This window comes from Ixodes scapularis, unplaced genomic scaffold (genome assembly GCF_016920785.2).
Source record: "Ixodes scapularis isolate PalLabHiFi unplaced genomic scaffold, ASM1692078v2 PGA_scaffold9__187_contigs__length_104089568, whole genome shotgun sequence".
NCBI classification, from domain to species: Eukaryota; Metazoa; Arthropoda; class Arachnida; order Ixodida; family Ixodidae; genus Ixodes; species Ixodes scapularis.
Window position 1 is genome coordinate 25,317,899 of NW_024609884.1, and position 21,265 is coordinate 25,339,163.

The 21,265-nt window shown below is 49.4% G+C and overlaps 1 pseudogene; it reads left to right on the forward strand.

The window, feature by feature from the left end:
* The first annotated feature begins 9,484 nt into the window (after window positions 1-9,484).
* On the forward strand, window positions 9,485-11,003 carry LOC115318890 (annotated as a pseudogene).
* Window positions 11,004-21,265: the final 10,262 nt, after the last annotated feature.

A 21,265-nucleotide genomic window follows, 5' to 3' on the forward strand; every position in this document is an offset into this window, starting at 1 on the left:
ATCCTGCAAACGCTCGCACGGACGCCTTGTTACGTTTGTGTGACACGGTGCATGGTTGTGTAAAATATACGTAGCGCGCGCATGCTTGTGTTTGTTTTACATATTGTAAATCCCCAACTTTTATTTCCATTTTATAATATACATAGATCAGATGATGTTGAATGCAGTTCGTTGGCGTACACGTGATCATGTCGGTGTGTCGGGATATTTTAATACGGGAAAGAGGTTACGTCTATACAAGTGTCAATAATTTCCCTGCGAGGGGATAATATTGCCGTAGGCTGGGAAGTAAAGAAGTGCTCTGGTTCTGACATTTTGATCCCAGGTTGTATGCCTGCTAAAATCAAATTGGAACACCTGTTTTGGTGGCCTTTTAGCCGTTATGGTGGGATCTTCAAGCTATGCAGGCTACACGATGAATAAGAAATAGTAACCCAGGGATTTAGGGGCGCTTCTACTCCAAAAGCCAAAGGCGCGCCACGAGACCTGTTGTCCGCAAAAATTCCAAAAGAGTGTTCCCGGTGAAGACAGAATATTATTCTTGTGGGTGTTGGGCATGTACGTCTGCACTTCACAAAGTGTTGAGGCGTGAGTTTGGGAATACGATAAATATATTGGTATCATGAAAAAGCCGCGCATGGCCAATTTTCTGGGAAATTCCGTGGAATAAAAAGTTTTAAAGGAAATATCAAGATATGGTTTGCGTTCTATGGGACCCAGGCAATTACAGTTCTCGGGAAAATTACGATTGTTTGTCAAGGAAAGCAGAAATGAAAAATTTTGTGAATGCGTTGCGTCAAATTTAATGGGAAAAAAAATCGTAGAGACGTGGAATAAAAACTACACGCTTACAAAAGTTTAATTACTGCTTATTGATATTTTATGACTGTCATCTAAATTATTCTCGGGGAACATTGCGATGTATGATGTTGTTCAGTTGAAATTCTCATTTTAGTGCGAACGCCGAAGCGTTGATGTCCAAGAAAGTTGGGGATGTAGTTCGATTTCCATCGATTTGACACGCGCGAGGAATGTGGGAAGGAGCGAGCGTGATGAAGTGAGGAAGTCGAGGGCACTGAGGGAGCCAAGTCTGAAAGCGGCGTATTGCAAGATAGGCAAGAAAACTGGGCGCTGCGCCGCCGCGCCTCTAGGTAACAGCATCTTGACTTTTCTTCTCTGTGCAGATATCTAAAATGCTATGCGCCACATAAAAATTTGTCTGCATCGATCTCCCTTCCACTCTCTATCACTTTGGCGAACATTTTATAATGGACACAAGGTAATTGACCGGTAACCAGATACTTGCTTAAGCTTGCACTCTCAAGAAAAAAGGGTGTAAAAGGGTGTATTGTTACACCCTTTGTCCCATATAATACACCCCCAAACTTCAATTGGACGGACAGCGCCCTAAAGTCGAACACACGGCCCGAAATTTTACGAGGGGCTTGATAGCCGTGTGCTACAACTTTTTAAATAGCTAAAGTACGTATCAAAGACAACACATAAAGAAAACACCGAGTTTTTACAGTAGGGCTAAGAAAACCCCATTATTTCTTTGTTGTTGTCAGTAAAACATACATTAGCTATTTTAATATGCTGTACCACAAGGCTATCAAGCCCCTCGTAAAATTTCGGGCCGTCTGTTCGACTCTAGGGCGCTGTCCGTCAAATTGAAATTTTGGGGTGTATTATATGGGACAAAGGGTGTACGAATACACCATTTTACACCCTTTTTTCTTGAGAGTGTGGCGTCATCATCAGATTTAGGTAGGAACACTCTAGACGTCCTCAGAAAAGAAAGTGGCAATGGTTTACTTCGATATGCCCCTTGAATAACCTCGTACAGTAGAGGGCACATTACATCCTTGCACTTTTTTGTATAATTCATAACTTATTCCGGTCTGGACCGGGAGTTTTACAAGAGGTTAAACCATCTGTTGCAGAATCTAATTCCCCAATCGTTATAGGTTCTTCAAGTCTTTATGTCCCCTCGGTTGCTAATCGCGGCATTTCCTTTATAAACATGACACGGCACTCTGCTTCCGAGATAACACTTTTTTGCTGAAAAGATGACTATAGTATTATGTGAAAGCTGCTTGAATTGATTCTTTATCATTGCACACAGTATACCCGTGTACTCTATCTCTAAGATTTTTTTTTTTCAGTGAATGTTTATATTTATTTGCTGAGGCTCGCTTTGTAGGCTGTTTTCCTAGCAGGTATACCTTTCCGCTCTTGCCCGGACAACTGCTTCGGAGCGTTCCTCGTGGAAGCGCTCAATTTTGCGTTTGATACTTTCTATATTTTTCACTCCTGGTCCAGGGACCTGACACTCAAATTCACATAAATGACGGAGGTTTTCTTCTAACCTACGTTTCTCAAAACGAGCGTTAAATTTCAAAGTTGTTGTTCTTTTTATCGCAAGCTGTTTGACTTCTGTCTTAAAAATTCCCACTTTTCAAGTATGAAGAATTTTTTGTGAGCCAAAGTGCATTTCATGGTCTCTTTAACACCACTCTTGAAGACTTTGTCGTTTACTAATTTTGAATTTAGTTTCCAGAGTTCCCAATTAAATTTATAAGTATTCCGATTCTCTTTTTTTTCAATCGTTACGGCAACAAGGCAATGGTCCGAAGAAAAACAAACAAACACGGGCTTTACATTACAATTACTTAAACAATCTGTCAGCTCTATTGAAGTGTATACTCTGTCAAGTCTGGCATGTGTTGACCTTGGAAAATGTGAGAACTTAAAATATTGCTGTTTTTGCTGTATCGGGGCTACATCTTCCAAGTCAAATCGATCAGTCATTTGGTTCAAGAACTGGGCACTCTTTCTCGGCGCACAAGCTCATTAGATTATCAGACGGTCTGCAGACACAATTAAAGTCACCCAGTCACACAATCATTTTGTCGCGTGTTAAATATTGTTCCACGTGGCGAAAAGGTTAATCGTTCATTCACCTGGTTCAGAGTGTATATAAAAATTAAATGCCACTGTACGTCGTACATCAACAAGTCGTACAAAGTAAGCCGTCCACATTCGTCTGAGACTACGTATTAAGAGCTCAGATAGCCGTACACTTTTCTTTAGACAGAGCAAGCAACCTGCTAACACGCCCACGGCGTGACCGACGCAGATATCGTAAGTTGCTGAAAAGGTTTAGCCATTCGGGCAGTACTCTCGTCATCCGATAGTTTGGTTTCTTGTACTGGCCACAATGTCTAGGTCTTCGTCAAGTAGGAAACGTTGCAGCTGATATACTGCTTTCTTCTTGCACCTAAGCCGCGGGCATTTCGGGTAGCAATACGTACCGCGTCTCACAGCTCGGGCTTCATTAATTAGTAGCTAATACACGCACAGAAAAAATACGTGTAACCAAGTTGTAGCCCCCGTGCAAAACGGACAAAAGACAGGCCTAGTGTCTTGGCTTTTCTCCAGGGTCATCAGGAAGCATGCGCGGTTCCAGTTGAAAGCGTCCCTTTTTGCCCATCACCTCCTGCCAGCGAAGCTGGAGTTTCCGTTCTTCTTCTGCGTGATCCAACGATGGGGTCTCGCGTGGTCGTTTTGCCAGTTGAGACCCTGCTTTGCTCATTTCAGCTCTGTTGACCTCGTCCACGGGTTCTTGAACTAGCTTGGTGCTACGGAGTAGGGTTGGGTAAGCCAGACATTCCAGTACTTGGTCCGTCTCCGTGCCGCTTTGCTGAGATGGGTCTCTAGCCGTCGTTGGCTGCCGTATTGCCATATCGTCCTTTCCAGCTAGGCGTCTCCACGTCTAGTGTGGCATCGTTTACTGTCGCCAGGAAGGCTGATAGGCCAGGCCTGGGGTCGGGCATCACGTCTTGCTTGGTAGTTCCGGCCGTTGCCCGGTGTATGCTTGGCTTTCTGTCGGAGCCACTGCTTCGTTTCCAGCTGCCGCCTCTGCCTCTGCCTCGTTCATTTCCATTTCCGGTGTAGCTTCTGCCGTCGCAGTCTGCAGAGCGGCCGGATAGGTCCGCGGGCAGTCGTCATCCACGTGCCCTAACCCACGGCACGCGTTGCAGCGCGGAACACGGCAGTCCTTTCGTATATGCCGCCCTCTTACAGCGTATATGCACCAATGGGGGTCTTCCAGAGACGACTACCAACGTGTTAGCTCCGAGCACACGTAGCTGGTGGGGCAGTTTTTCGATGGTGCCTCCTTCCTTCAGCGAAAATGTCACCGTCATGTGCTCGTTTGCACTCCTCGAAATCCGTCTGTGCGCCAGACTTTTCTTGCGACCTTGTTCACTTAAAAAAAAAAAAAAAACTCAAGCGCCTTTCGTACGCTTTCTTCGGTCACGTGGAAAGGCACCCAATGTAACTTTAGTCGAACGTCTTGTCTGTCTGGATCAATCACCAAACACATCTTCACTTCCAGCTTACTGGCTTTCACAAAAAGCTGCTCGGCCACAGATGAGCGCAGTGCTACCAGCCAAACTTGATTAATTCGGTAAGCCCCTATTGCGAGGATTTTACTAAGCACACTCAAGCTCTACAGTTCTCAGAAATCGTCGACTTAGTAAGATCGCCCTGAGACGTCGCAAGTAAAAAATACAGAAATATAATAACACGTCCGCACCGCGCCAGCCGGAAGTGGAATCCAACTATCGAGATAATGTTTTTCTTATTGACTGAAGTATCGAGAGAAGGTGTTCGCACTCGCATGCGAGAGAAAACACTTTCTCTCTTTCTCCTGGCTGTTTGGTAGGGCCGGCGCACAGGCGCGGTCAAATACCTCGCGACCTTGAAAAGATGTGGACGAATAAGGACGGTTCCTCGATGCTGCTGCTGCTGATGCTGCTATGTCCCTTTGAATCGGGAGGACTCAAACAAGGTTTGTGCCCAAGCCTGGGAGCGTAGGTATCTTAATGCTTCCTGAGGTGGATCTTCTGCCACCAGTCCTCCAGTCTTCTTTTCGTGTCTGCAACAAGCCTGCTTGTGTCGTTGGAGGCTACCTTCAGCCCCGTAGCTGGGCAGACTGCTGTGAATTGTCCGGTTTCACTGTCAGTGAAGCCCAACGCTTCAGCGAGCGCTAAGGGTTTCGGAAGTCGTGGGCCATTGTCCAGTGACCAAAACGGTTTGAGTCCCGCGCAGTCTAGCACAATGTGCTCCACCGTTTCGTCGTTTACACCACACACCGTACACGTTGTTGGCGTAAAAGTGGTGTCGAAACGACGCCCCTGCACGTGCCTCGAACAAAAAGCGGCTACCCAAGCTGTTGTCATACAGCCGGACTTCAGAGGCGATGGTCGTTTGGTTGGCGACTTCGTTTGGGCGTCTTGGAGTCATTGTTGGGTCTCGTAGTCTCTGACTCGCTTCCTAACTTCCGACGTCAACTCCGTCTCCGTCGACGCATCAACAGGCTCCGAGAAGAAGCCGTACTTGTGTTGAAGTTGATAGAGGCGCTTCTGCCAGCGGGTCCTCAGACCAGTCAAGTTGGTGTATATAAACAATCTCTTCGCCCAACGGCATCTATCCATAAGCCGAAGGCGTCCGTCATACGCAATCTTGCCTGAAGCCTCCCGAGCCTTAAAACCAGCCCAAGTCACCCTGCACTGCCTCGTTGGCGACCGCTCCATGGCAGCCCAGTGCCCTGCGTCCAACCTATCTCTGCCTACGCTCCATATTGACGCGGACATCTCCTGGGACACACACAACTGCATTTGCAAATGTCAGTCCGGGTACCATTACCGCTTTCCACAATTCCCGCGAAACGATGAACCTGTTGCAACTCCAGAGGCTTTGCTTACGGAGAATGCTGGCTCCTCGTATGGCTGCTTGGCATAGATGGGTGTGATGGCCTTGCAGGTAGTCTGTGTCGTTTGACATTGTGATCCCCAAGTACTTGTAGGAATTAAGAATTGGTAGATTGCACCCTCCGAGGCGAAGGCTATCGAGAGTTTATTTATTTATGTATTCATTCGAATAATAATGCCGGCCTACTTTTGTGGGCCAAGGCATGTGAGTACATATGTGGCATATATATATAACAGCAGAGCTCTAGTTATACATGGCTTCAAAAAACATAGCTGAGAAAAAGGGGAAGGCATATAGAACAGACGCTTCCCAGTAAACAGAGGTAACACTTGGCAATGATTAGTCAAGTGGATTCAAAACTCCAACCAAGGCGCTGACAAACGCGTCGAAGGTGGCACTACCTGTAATGTAGTGAAGCAGGCCATTACAGTCTCGGACAGTTCCAGGAAAAAAAGAGTAGTTAAAAATGTCTTTTCGATTGAAACTCTCGAAGATTTTCATGCTTCCGCCGTGTGACTCGATTGAGATTGAACACCAGATAGTCTTCGAACTTAATTCCAATCTTATCGAGTATTACTTTATACCAAAAATTCAAACGCTTCACTTTTCTGCGGGTCGATAACTGGGTTAATCCGGATAACGCATAAAGGGATGACACAGACGTATGCATGCCGTAGGCATTATATGTAAATCGCAGTGCCTTTTTTTTTTTTTTGTACTCCCTCAAGTTGGTCAATCAATACGGGTCTCTTAAAATGTCCGCGTATTTCAATAATGAATGAATCAAAGTAGTGTACGCCACAAGCTTGGTTTCCGAAGTACAATGTCGCATAGTCTTTTGAAGACTCCAGAGTTTACAAGACGCTTTTGCTGTCATGTCATCTAAGTGAACAGACCAGCTTAAAGTAGATGTGATGGTAGCACCCAGATATTTATAAGAAGTGACACTTTCTAACGGTACTGAGTTGATAGAATAGCAGAACAAAATTGTAGACTTCTTTAGTGTTACTCTCATTTGCACGCATTTTTAACGTTCAAATCCATCTGCCATGCTTGACACCAGGAAAACACAGCTTGTAGGATACTGTCTAAACATAATTGATCGAAAGTGCATGACATTTTGGCAAACAAAACAGTCGTCGGCGAAAAGTCGGCACTGAATTCAGGGCTTATCTACACGCAGATCATTTATAAGCACACACAAAAAAGGATCGAATACCGAGCCCTGAGGTACTCCTGACAGAACTGGCAAATCCAGGGACTCCGCTTTCCCAACAGTCACGTACTGTCGACGGTTCGTAAGATAGGAATCGACCCAACGTAAAAGGTAAAGCGCCGTCCACACATATGCAACCGAGTAAGACCGAGAGAGACCAGACCGGTTTTTAAGCCTCTTGCGACGTCTTAGGACCGGATGCGCTGCAGCGGAGCTGGTCCTAAGACACCGCAAGAGGCTTAAAAACCGGTCTGGCCTCTCTCCGTCTTACTCGGTCGTGAATGGCGCTTAATCGTTGTCGAGTATCTGCTTAAAGGGATGGTGAACCGAAATTTGGATTTAAAGAAAAAAACACACACACAAAAAAAAACAATGCTGGAGATGTAGGCGGGACGCTACAATCCCTACAACACTACTAGTAAGGCGATATCTCAAATGGACGGCCGCATTTTTGGAAAAAGAAGTCGAGATTGGTCGAGATATATAGTTTCCTCCTCTCTTCGCTTCGCTCCCTCAAGGCCGCGAGGCGGAGAAGACGCGAGACCGTTCCCTCTCCTTCTCGGAGAAACATGACGTCAACATTCCTGCCAAATGCGCCTCTTTTTTTGAAAAATACGGTCATCCGTTCGAGACATCGCTGTATAAGTGATGTTTTAGTGTTTGTGGCATCCCGTTGCACGCTTTTGCCGCGTGTTTTGGGGAATCCAGATTTCGGTTCAGCATCCCTTTAAGTTTGAACAGTAGTTTCCGATGCGATACCCTGTCGAAGGCTTTCGCGAAATCTAAGAAGATAGAATCCACTTGGCCATCGTTATCCACTGTAGCAGCACATTCATCGATTGTGTGGAGAAGCTGAGTAACTGTTAACTGAATAACCATGTCGGAACCCATGTTGATCTTTTACCGAAAATGCTCAGCAGCGAGAAAGGTTTGTAATTCGAAACGCACTTTTTATCTACACTTTTATGAATGATCACAACTTTAGCTATTTTCCACTCTTTTTGGCACTTCGTCAGTTTTTAAGCCGCAAAAGGATAAAGAGACTTTGCACTCCATTCAGCATACCTGTGAAGGAATGCGTTAGGAATCCCGTCCGGACCGCATGACGTTTTAACGTCCAGTAGGAGAAGGCTGTCAAAAATACCACATACTGACACTACTAAGTCGCCAATTTTACGATGGTCATGGGTAAATGGTGGCATTATAGAATTATCCACTGTATAAACAATAGAGAAAAAACGATTCATCTCGCTTGCAGTACTCAGTTCATCAGTGAGCGTGTTCCCGTTTCGGCCAAGTTTTTTGATAGCTAAATTTCTTCTAGTCAAATGTGCGTAAAATTTTCTGGGGTTTTCTCTGAGGAAGTTTGCAATTTGACGTTGTAAAAATAATACCTAGATGTGCGCACGAGTACTCGCAGTTGTTGACGAAGGGAAGGAAGCATACTTTTTAAATTTGGTTGGTACCTTTCAATACGGTGTGTCATACGTTTCAGGTGTAAAATATCTCGTGTAATCCAAGGACTCTGCTTCTTATTTCTTGAACGTTTCGGAACAAATCTTTCAATACACGATAACACAACATTCTTAAAAAAAAAAAAAAAGAAAGCCATAACTTATTGACACATACACTATTCTGATTGCTTATCTCAGAAAATTCTTCAAATGCCACTTCCAACATATCGAGGATGCCAACATCATCCACCCTAGTGAAATCCCGGAACCGTTTCAACTCTTTAGTACCGCTCGTATTTCGCCGGAAAGATAAATCACAGACAACTATTACATGGTAAGATATACTCTCTAAGTTTGATATGTTAATATTTCTGGCAACGGCCTCCGATAAGAACACAAGGTGCAGCACTCAGGGGGGTGCAGCTGGGGGGAGGGGGGGGGGGGGGGGGGGATTGGTGCGTCGCGGCGGGCCACCGCCCCGGATGCTGCTGTCTCTAGTGACGTAACTGTTCTAGGGGCCCCAAAGACGAACGCCGATAAGTGTAAGGCCTATCATACATTGTGTGCTTACCAGTCTTTGTCAGCATAATCGAGTATGTAAAAATTATTATATTTTCTATTCGGTAATATAATTGCTGCGCCATTTGCGCCAAAGTGCGCTAAATGGCTTAACCTGCTACACCCTGCTATATTTTGCCAAAATGTGAGAAATCTGCGCCAATACTGCGCCAAAACATATTTTACTTTATTACGGAAGAAGAAGAAGCCTCCATAGCGAACAGATTCCCCTGTGCTACGCTCCCAGATCTTTTTTGTGAAAATTCTGGATAGGTGCCCGTAATGTCTTGAAACATCGTCGGCATTGGCCATGAAACATTATCGGCACCCACCGAGTGAGTTTTTCTTGGCCCTACGACCCAGTTTTGGCGTGCACCGACCGCAAACTCCGACGAACGCCTAAAGTTAAGCCTGCAGCCTGGCCTGCGCCTGCATATCCTCAACGGCTAGCCCCGGAAGGAGCGCCTCCTTAGAAGACATGGACACCGACACGTCGGACCAGCAACTCGCACAGTATTCTTCGGAGGACGAGCCCCCGTGGACCCGAGTAGGCCCGTCAGCCAAAGAACAAACGGCAATCACCATCATCACTCGCCTTCAACCCCAGCTAGATCTGCGACAGACAGACACGGAAGACCTCGGAGTGCAAATCCTCACCACCGCTAGACTCACGGGCTTGGAACGCAGCGACACATAGATAAAAGTAAGACGTCAACAAAACCTAATAGCGATTGACACCTACCTGGCCGGAGCCGCTGATAAGCTGATCGCAGTCGCCGAGATCGACTTCAAAGACTCCAGGCTACATCTGAACTCGTATCGAGTCGTGCCATCGTCAAATGCTCGCGGAGCCATCCACGGGATACCGCAATCCGACGCGGACGGCTAGCTACGTGAGACCGTCGAGCTCGAGCAGGGAAAGCTACTCGCGGTACGAAAACCTTGTCTCCACGAATATGATACTATACTCACTGTCGATCCCCGATACGCATTCGTCAATCGAGTGGCATACAGAATCTACCTCCACAAGCCGAAGGCCTTTCAGTGTACTACTATTGTCTCCTGCTCGGGCATCGTATCGACGACTGCCCTAACAAAGCCCTCTACACACCCTGTGTAACCTGCGGCCAACATTTCCCTCCCGGCACAGACCACGCCCTAATGGATCACTCCTGCGCACCCACCTGTGCCAACTGCCGAAAACTCCACAAGTCTACCGACCCCTGTGCCCTGCCCGCATAGAAGCCGACCGTCGCCGGCAAGAAGCCACTAATGCTCGCCGAACGTCACACATAAACCCTGGCCAGTCATCGACGAAGCATTCAAAACCAGGCCCACTACCCTTGCACACGCCAACCACCTCTGGATCCTCCGTATGAACCAGCAACAGATTTGCCCCGCTTCAAAACATCGCGTATGAGCAGCACTTCCCGGCCCAGCCTCACAGACCAGCGCCGCAACCTGAACGAGACCACACCCAGCCACCGCAACAATAGCGACCTGGGCACGCTTGCGCACCTCCTTCCCGGCCGCCGCGCCCAGCTCCAGGACACACGATGAGTGAGACGTATTCACCAGTTTCTCGGGGTGCTCCTCGTAACTCGCCGTCCGGACAACCTCCTTCCTAGACCACATCCTATTCTCAGGTTCCCCACAACAGTTCCCTACACTCACCACTCTCCGGAACTCCCTCGCCAAGCTTAGCTTCCCCGTCCTAGATTAAACACCTTGAGGACAGGATTGTCCACCGATTCGAGCAAACCATTCTTTCCGAGTTCATTGAACACAAAATTTCCAATCACATCAACACGATTTTTTCAAGATTCTCTCACTTCGCTCCCTCAACTACTTCCCCGATTGACGGACAGGCCGCCTTAAACCAACTTTTAGCAGAACTATCCGCTATCCAAGATCGGCTTCACAAACTTGAACAAATATCCACCCTTGTTTCAGAAAACAGGGGATACCCCAGAGTATACCCACTTGCTCCCAAATAAGGTAGCTGTGCTCCCTTCTACCTCCATTTCTGATTCCTTCCCATTCCCTCCCCTGCTGTGCCCTCACCCGCAGCACTTTATGTGCACGTGTGGCAGTGGAACTGCAGGAGCATCCGGCGAAAACGGGGCACACTTTTGCAAGCAGTCCATCAAGCCACCAACCCCCCCCCCCTTTCCCACCACACACACACACACATTGTCGCACTACAGGAATCACTCAGCATAACTAATTTACCACGCTATGTAACTTACTCTCAACGTAGCATACCGAGGAAACATAAAATGAAACTCAGCTTAGATATCATACCTTAATATTTTCTTATTTTAGTACATAAATCCATTGCAGCCATTCTGTTAGATACAGAGCCATTAAATAATGTCAGACAGGACCATGTGGCTATTCAGTGTCGGCCACGCAAGCAAAAACAGGATGTTATTATTATTTCGGCGTATTGGACGCCCCAATATTTCACTCCACAGATGGCCGCCCTCCTCAATTTCCTATCACTATACTTCTGCAGTCCTATACTACTTTTAAGAGATTTCAATTGCAGTCACAAAGACTGGGGTTTCTCCATTGCTACTCCACGAGCGCAAAAGTCATGGCTCAATTTGCGCAAACACATTCATTTGCATTATTAAACGATTTAACACAATCCACGAGGGAGGGTAATAGCATATGTCGTTGTACTAACCCAGATTTGACTTGGTATCGCGATTCGCTACCCTCCATGCAGACTAACACGGTAACACCTTCCAAAATTATGTTAGTAACCATCACCTAATCAGCATTACACTAAAATTAAGGAAGGGAATTACACCCAACCTCAATTACAGAAAGATCCCCTACTGGGACGGCTTCCGAGCCCAGCTAGACAAGATAGGGCCCAGCACTGATCTTACGACGTGGGGCAGGGACCTCCTTGTTAATCATTCAAAGGCCACGAAATGCATCGCTGTCACAAAAGAAACCCCCCATGTGGACAACCGCCTGATTGGCCTCTGGGACAAAAAAAAAAAAAAAACATAAACTAATTACGAAATAAAAAAAAAACAGCGTAAGTCCAACAAATCCCTTCACAATATCATCACTAAACTTACGGCAGAGGCTCATGATTACGCACAACAGCTAGCAACAACTAATTGGCTTAAGCTTTGTGAGAAGCTCAGCACTCAATTTTTCTAGTCCCTGGGCCATCCAAAGATCCATCTGGGCCAGGGTCGAGCCCCACCCATACTCTTACTAAACTACAACTACACACTGCCAAAACACATGCTGAGTTGGGAAAGGCTTGTCTTCAACATTACTTTCCTTCCATCTCCACTCCTCGTCCCCCCCTCTCTGCCCCCTCCTGGCCTACATCGTCCGATGCTGATTCTCCTTTCACTCTATCTGAGCTTCATCGAGCTCTGTCTTCCTTCCAACGTAACACCTCCCCTGGCATGATGGTGTTGCCTATCCCTTAGATATCTTTACTCCCACCTTCCTCATCTGCTCAGTATTGTTAATGACTCCTGGCTATGGGGCGCCCTTCCGGACTCGTGGTGCCTGGCCACGGCACTTCCTATACCCAGCATGGCAAACCCCCTACTTCTATACTCCACCTTAGACCCATCTCCCTTACCTCGTGCATAGGTAAGCTCATGGAACGCATAATTCTAGAGAGACTTGCCTGGCACTCCTCCCAACTTTCACCCTCTTCCCCCAACTCAGATTTGCTTTCGATCCCATCTGTGCACCCAGGACGCAATCATGTTAATTTACTACGATGTGTACGCCCAACCCAGCCGGGCTCAATAACGCACACTCGTCGGGGTGGGCATTAAAGGTGTCTTTGACAACATTAACCATCAGGCACTAATATCACAAATCGCTACACTTCGACCTGGTTACCGCCTCTACCGCTACCTGTACAACTTTGTAACACAACGATATGTGCAAACCGAAATGGATGACTACACTTCACCACCTCAATTTTTACAAATAGGAGTATTACAAGCGGCTATCCTCTCGCCTTTCTTGTTCAATCTTAAAGATCTCCCTCTTTATTAAATTCCATTCCAAATTTCAAACACACTGTTTATGCGGATGACATAACGTTATGGTGTTGCTCTGGATCAGCAGGAGAGCAAGAAGACACGATTCAGCAAAAACTGGACATAATATACGCTTACACACAAAAACTTGGGCTCTCTTGTCTCCCGAAAAAACAGAGTATATTGTAGTGGTCACTGCACAGTTGCGCTACTCTGAACCCGCGCGGCAACAAATTTGCCTACACCTGATTGGGAAACCCGTATCCCACCCCCGTTACCTCCGCGTCCTTGTATGACGTAAGTGGAACGTTTGGCTCTCCAGACTCCACACACAACTTAACAACATATATCACGTCCTGCAACGCATTTCCCGGAGCAACCAGGGCTTTCGAGAGGACCAACTTCGTCGCGTCACGGAGTCCCTGGTCTACTCCAGGGTGATGTATCAGTATCCCCACACCAATCTCGGCAAAACTATTTACGGTAAAATTGATCGTCTTTTGCGCAAGTTTACCCTCCTAACGATACACTTGAGATGACATCGCTCTTCAAGATCGCTAAGACATGCACTTGCAAGGTCAGGTGAATCGCCTTCGTTCTTTAGAACCGGGTCGAATCCTCCTGCGGTCGCTTGGTTGCGACATTTCTTCCCTTCCTCCCATCCCCACCTCCAGACCTCCTAGGCTTTCACCTCCCCGTGTCGAGGTACTCCCTATTCCTCGCAATATGAACACCGAGCAGAATCCGGACAGACGCGCTGGCAGGGCCAATCGAATCTCCCGTAATACTCCCTCTCCTTCCTCTACCACCGCATATGACGTGGATGCTTCCCTCTCCTATCTCCGGGTCACAACTGCCGAAGTCATTTATCCCACTTGCTCACCTATATTTTATAATTGCCATATTAATATCAAGTCATTTACCTATTGTAGAGGTGGTCGCCTTTATTTATTACTTTTTTTTTGACCGACAGGCCGGCATACCCCGCTCTGTTTTGTTTAGCCGCCTGACGGCGCTTCGGTCGGGAGTGGGGAGGCGCTTTGGGAGTCGAGTGTCGCGTTTCAAGGGGTCCCGTGCCGTTACAAGTTGGAATTCTGCTTGTTTATGAGCTTTTCCCGGTATCGGGGAAATGGCCGCGGGCATTTCGCCCTCTTCGTTGCATTTCATGCGGAACCCCGGTTTTCGAACCCACGTGAAAACACTTAACTTGCCGACGAGAGGCTGCTGTCTCGGCGCCGCGTGCGCCTACCCATTGACCCTGAGACGCGAAGCCAGACGTAAAGGTTTGCCGGGGAACCCACGGCCGAGACATTAACACGTCACCGGTCGCCAGGTCGTTTGCTGGGAGACAAAGTGCTTCAGAGCTCCTGAAGTCGTGTCTCGGAACTCTTCCGTGACGCCCGGGAACCAGGCGCTCCCTATGCATATGCCTGGCGGTGGCCTTTGGCGGTGGCATTGACGTGCCCCAGCCGACATGTCTCGATGGTTCTTGCCGTTCGCGAATGTGTATCTTCTGTGGCCAGATAGGAAAGCCATAAGTCTTATTTTATCCTCGGCTTCTGAGAACCAAGGCTCGGCTTATGGTTCACTCCCGGAGCAATGACCTCTCACCCGATTGGTCGAAAGTGCGCTGTGTGTAGGCGTTGTAGTTTGGTTCTTCTGGCCAATGGGACCGGAGTCGAACCCTGATTGGCCTACGCAGGTTCGAGCACGGTGTTTTAGACCCTGGTCGGACAGGGGAATCTTGGAGTTTTGGAACGGGCTCGTGGGCGACCCAACTGACGTTCAGCTCCCGCGGTGCGCCGCGTTACCTGTCGTGCGCGACAGCGTCTTCGTCTTCGCGGCTACAAGGTAGTCGCCGTCCTTACCGTGCGCGGTAGGGCCATCCGACGCCGAGGCGTCTGTGCAGTCTGTAAGCCGTGCGCGGCAGTTTATTACAGTTCGCACTTGCATTTTATGTAACTGTTTGATTCTTTTTTTTTATCGAAGTAAAGTTTCGTTCATCTCGTTAACCCTCCGAGTTGTCGGTCGCCTCTGCATCACCACCAACGCATCCAGCCCTCCAGCAACTACCTCCATCCACGATCCCCCGGTCCTCGACGGCAACTTCAAGGTGGTCCATCGAGGTCGGGGAAAACAACCTATCATAACATCTACTGGCGCAGTCGACAGGATCGTGGACGTCGTCGGCACCTTCAAGCATCATCAGGTGCCACCAAGAAGACGACGCCGGCAGTTGCTGCGGGGGAACCCATGGTGACGTCCCCATCGACGGGCGGCGACGACACTCCGAGAGAGGCTACTAAGTTCAGGTAGGTGGTCTCTCCTCTCTGTCAGTGTTTTGGGGGACACCGTCTGAGCAAGGCATAATGCCCGAAACAAGAAGCGGAACCTCCACTGTTCCGCCTAGTGCTGCGGACAGCAGTGACATGGAGGCGAATAGGAGAGCGGGTTCGTCGTCGAACTCTCAGGTAGAGGGGACGGATGCGAACCTAGAACTTGAGAGGGAAAGAATTATCCTTCGGCAGATGGAAATTCAGTTGAGGTTGGCCGAGCTGAACGCTCGCAGTGGGGCGAGAGCGGTGCGTGGCGAGCGGGATCCTGAGATCGAAAGGGGGGAGGCGCTTAAGCACTATTCCAAAATGCTCCATGGAGCAATTCCAAAATTTCCCCATGACGCCGAAGTGCCGGTATGGTTTGAAACCGTAGAGTGCCTTTTTCAGAGGTATGCCGTACCCGTCGAGATTCAGGCGCATCTCATCTACCCTTTGATTGCCACTCGCCTAGCTTACCTCTGCGCGAGCATGAAAGACGGCGAATTTACGTTCGAACACCTGAGGTCCGTGGTGCTCGCCGAACTGCGACTTTCCGCGGAGGAGTATCGCAACAGGTTTACCGCGGCATCAAAAAGACGTGACGAGACGTGGAAGCAGTTTGCCACCAGGACCTCTAGCTACCTTCAGTATTACCTGGAGGCTAAGGGGGTGACTGAATTCTCACGCCTGTCGTCACTATTGGTTGCAGACCGTATGAAGGAGTCAATGGGGCAGGGCGCGCGGGAGTACGTCACCCTCCGAGAGGGAAAGGACTGGCTTGACCCCACGGGTATGGCCGAGCTTTTGGCGGTCTACGACACGGCAAAGGGCACCGCTCGAGGCCCAATAGACGGAGAAACTAGAGGGTCCGGGGGGGAAAACCGCCGCCACGACGGGGGACCGCCCGCAAGGCCTCCCCACGCGCCCCCGCGTAATTGCCACGTGTGTGGTAGCCCCTCACACCGAGCGGCGGAATGCAAACGGACACGCGAGACGAAGACGTCGACGTCGCACGCGAATGTGCGACACGTTCTTCTGGACGAGCCTGGGCCGGACCCGCTGACTATGAGAGTAGCAAGCGTATGGAGGGAGCGGCCGACGCCTTCTGTACCGACGCATGTTCAAGTGACGTGCGGCGGACAGGCGATTCGGACTCTCTTGGACTCGGGTACCGAAATAACGGTCGTTCGGGAGTCCCTTTTCCCGAGCACGCTGGTCGAGCCCAGCGGTTCGGTAACGCTCGAGTCCGCTTTCGGGGAAAAGGTGAAGGCCAAATTGGTCGCACTTCCCATGTCTCTGATAAAACCGGACGCTCCGGCGCTTGAGGAGGTGTGCGGGATGGTGTCGGTAATGTGTGCCTTGACGAATGATCTAGCCCCGCACACCGACTGCTTGCTTGCCTTAGACGCATGGGAAGCGCTTTCCACCGGTGCGCGGCATGACACGAATGGGATGAGAGCCGACGACGTCTTCGGGAGAACGCACCCCGACAAAGTGGTGTGTGCGGCCCGGGTAGCGGCCGGGGTGAACGTTGAGTTGGACAGCGCGGAGCCTTTCCCAAATTGTAATGACGCCGGTCGGCTGAGAACCTCTCGTGCCCTGCTGCGAACGACCGATGATGATCGGACTCTAGGTAAAGCGAAGCAGCGGTCAGGGTCGTTCGGGACAGAGGGGGACGACCCGACATTGGCGACGGCGATCCGCGACGCCGGTCAGGCTGGGCGCGGCACGTTCGTTCAGAACTGCGCTACAGGGAACCCGACAGCACAGCTCGGGCGCCCGCGGGAACGTAGGGGGGACGTCTCGCCTTCAGCAGACGAGTCTCCGTGGGGTGATAACCTGGGAACCCGGAAGGCGGTGGCGCGCATGAAACGACGGTGTCCCCCATGGCGACAGAAGGGTGGGTCCACCTACGGTTACCGTGAGCATGTGGACCACCTGAGACTGCGTGCCTGAACTGTTGTGACTTTTCCGCAGAATCACAGGACTGTAGCGTTTTTGTGTAACTGTATTCTGTCTGCAGGAGCGTGATTCACAAGAGACTGCGGGAACTTTTCGTCACAACTGCGTTATTGTGTTTATCACCGCGCGCAATGACTGTGGTAGTACTGCCTAGTTGTTGATTTCTTTTGTGGGTGTTTTGTTATGCACTTTGTTGATTTTTATTGTTTTAGTGAGTGTTTTGTGAACACCCGCCTAGCGTCTATATTTGCGCGAAGGTAGCACAGTTAACTTCGCTCTCTGATGGCCACACGTATTTTCTTTTCATTACTCATGGTTATATTATCTTGGTAGCTTTTATACCATATTATCTTTTGGATTTTGCCAAAAAGCCCCGTTAATTTGTTTTTCCAAGTGGGTTCGCATAAGTTGTATTTGTGTTTTGGGTTTTGCCGACCACTCTTATTTGTTTTAACTGCTGACCAGTCCAAGAAGTCCTGGCGCAGTCTTAGGAGGGACGTGTAGAGGTGGTCGCCTTTATTTATTACTTTTTTTTTGACCGACAGGCCGGCATACCCCGCTCTGTTTTGTTTAGCCGCCTGACGGCGCTTCGGTCGGGAGTGGGGAGGCGCTTTGGGAGTCGAGTGTCGCGTTTCAAGGGGTCCCGTGCCGTTACAAGTTGGAATTCTGCTTGTTTATGAGCTTTTCCCGGTATCGGGGAAATGGCCGCGGGCATTTCGCCCTCTTCGTTGCATTTCATGCGGAACCCCGGTTTTCGAACCCACGTGAAAACACTTAACTTGCCGACGAGAGGCTGCTGTCTCGGCGCCGCGTGCGCCTACCCATTGACCCTGAGACGCGAAGCCAGACGTAAAGGTTTGCCGGGGAACCCACGGCCGAGACATTAACACGTCACCGGTCGCCAGGTCGTTTGCTGGGAGACAAAGTGCTTCAGAGCTCCTGAAGTCGTGTCTCGGAACTCTTCCGTGACGCCCGGGAACCAGGCGCTCCCTATGCATATGCCTGGCGGTGGCCTTTGGCGGTGGCATTGACGTGCCCCAGCCGACATGTCTCGATGGTTCTTGCCGTTCGCGAATGTGTATCTTCTGTGGCCAGATAGGAAAGCCATAAGTCTTATTTTATCCTCGGCTTCTGAGAACCAAGGCTCGGCTTATGGTTCACTCCCGGAGCAATGACCTCTCACCCGATTGGTCGAAAGTGCGCTGTGTGTAGGCGTTGTAGTTTGGTTCTTCTGGCCAATGGGACCGGAGTCGAACCCTGATTGGCCTACGCAGGTTCGAGCACGGTGTTTTAGACCCTGGTCGGACAGGGGAATCTTGGAGTTTTGGAACGGGCTCGTGGGCGACCCAACTGACGTTCAGCTCCCGCGGTGCGCCGCGTTACCTGTCGTGCGCGACAGCGTCTTCGTCTTCGCGGCTACAAGGTAGTCGCCGTCCTTACCGTGCGCGGTAGGGCCATCCGACGCCGAGGCGTCTGTGCAGTCTGTAAGCCGTGCGCGGCAGTTTATTACAGTTCGCACTTGCATTTTATGTAACTGTTTGATTCTTTTTTTTATCGAAGTAAAGTTTCGTTCATCTCGTTAACCCTCCGAGTTGTCGGTCGCCTCTGCATCACCACCAACGCATCCAGCCCTCCAGCAACTACCTCCATCCACGATCCCCCGGTCCTCGACGGCAACTTCAAGGTGGTCCATCGAGGTCGGGGAAAACAACCTAACATAACATCTACTCCTATGCTGAGACTTTAGCTATAGCCGGAACTATCACAATATCCACCCCGCCCACGAATTAAATCCTAATTCGAACAAACAATCAGGCGGCCTGTTGGGCTTTCCAAGACGTCACGTCCCCTCCCCCCCCCCCCCCCCCCCCAAAAAAAAAAAAAAAAAGAAAACTCTTTCATGTTTTTTTTCTGATTTTCTGACCAACAGTCCCGCCCTCGAGGTGACCCTCCAATGGGTTACGCCGGGTCACTCCGGCATTCAGAGGATTGAGGCAGCCCACGCATTGACCTGTGACGATCGAGTTGTGTAGAGACCGGCGACCGTCGAGGCCAGAGAGGAACGAACAAACACCCGCGCCTGGTCCGGGTGGAACGAAACAAGTAACTCCTTCTGCCTCTTTATTCTCTCATATAGACCGTTTTACTGAAAGAGGGCGAGAGAGAAATCGGTACCGGCGCTTTCCGCCTTTCTGGTTGTGTAGAAAGAGTGAAAGTCCCGGATGAGAGGCTTGGCCGGTGTTGGGTGTCTGCAGTGCCCCAACTTCGTTAGCACTTTCTTTTGTGTTTTAAACTCGCAAACTTAATTAGAGCTACGGGCTTCGATGGCAACAGTTCCCCGGTCATGGGGACACCTTTGCTCGGTCATAGGGTGCACGAATAAAAACAGAAAGCGTCGAATACTGTCCGAGGACCTATGTAGCTTGCAAGGAATCCGGCAAGGCGAGAGCGGCTGCAATGTGCTCTATCGCTTTCCACATGACCCCGGTTTCAGGCGGCAGTGGATTGCGTCCGCAAACCGAAAAGGCGTTTTCTCAACGCCAGCCTCTCGACTGTGCTCGGAATATTTTGTGAATGGAACGCGCACCGAACGCTGTACCGCCGATGAACATGGGGTACGCTCGCAAGGTGCGTGCGAGTTTTCTCGTGATAACTGCTGTTCGAGCTTCTAAAATTTTGTATCTGAATATATCTTAATATCGATAATTTGCAGTGATGACTGACCCGATTTTATCATCGACAACACTTAGTTGAAGGCTCATTTCTGCCGCCGGGTGAGGCTGGAAATTTTTAGAAATGGTAGTTCTATTGGTTTTCCTGAATCGCGATCTTTTGCGTGATACCAGAGAGCCGGCAAAAGCGCTCCTTGGAGTGCCGCTGGTGGGTTGTTTCCGCTGATTGGGCGCTTTGAAACGCTGGGTACTCGCTGCACGGTTCGTCTCGTGTGTTGCGATCTGCGTTTTCGAGCCCAGTATGCAAGTTTCTTTGCTCGAGTCATGGCATCCGTCAGTGCAGCGACGGGGGGAACAGCGGCAGCGAACGTGCCAGCGATAGAAATTGGAGGTGAGTACTCAAAATATTGCATCAAACAGTAAAATAATTAGTGGCTACTTTGAGGCTTTCTGCGGTTCGATATAAGTTCATCTAGAACGTCTTCGTCGTTCATACTCATAGAAATATAAGAACACGGACAGGAAGAAAAAAGCAGCGCAGCAAAACGATCTGTAGCAGCTCCGGGTGTTTACAAACGTTAATTGAGGTTCCCGTTTCGTATATCGCTTGTTGATTACTAAAAATGGCTACGTTGAAATAGGCCCATTGCAAGCAAAAATTGATAAATGGTTCACCATTTCCAGTCATGCGGAAAGCAATGGAGCTTAAAAAACTATGCAGCCGCACTCGCCTTGCCGGATGCTATGCAAGCTACATATATGTCCTCGGAAGTATTCGACGCTTTCTGTCGTTATTCCTGCACCCTATCACCCAGCAATGGTGTCCCGATGACCGGGGGACTGTTGCCATCGAAGCCCGTGGCTCTAATTAAGTTTGAGAGTTTGAAACAAAGAAGAAAGCGCGAACGAAGTTGGGGCGCTGCAGACACCCAACACCGGCCAAGCCTCTCATCCGGGACTTTCACTCTTCCTACACAACCAGAAAGGGGGAAAGCGCGGTAGCCCTTTCCCCTTTTCTCTCTCGGTCTCAACATGGCGCTACCCACGATAAAACGGTCTATATATACAACCTAATGGTAGCGACACCTACCACAACACCAGGACCCCCTTGTGCCGGACTGAGTCAGTATGACCCGCTGGAGTATTTGCTCTTAAAACGGGATCAGCGACGAGTAGTCCTGGCCTCTTTACGCGGGTCTCGCAAAACCCTTGCTCCCCCCCCCCCCCCCCCCCCCCAAAAAAAAAATTTTTTTTTTTTTTCTAGGTTAGAAGGCAG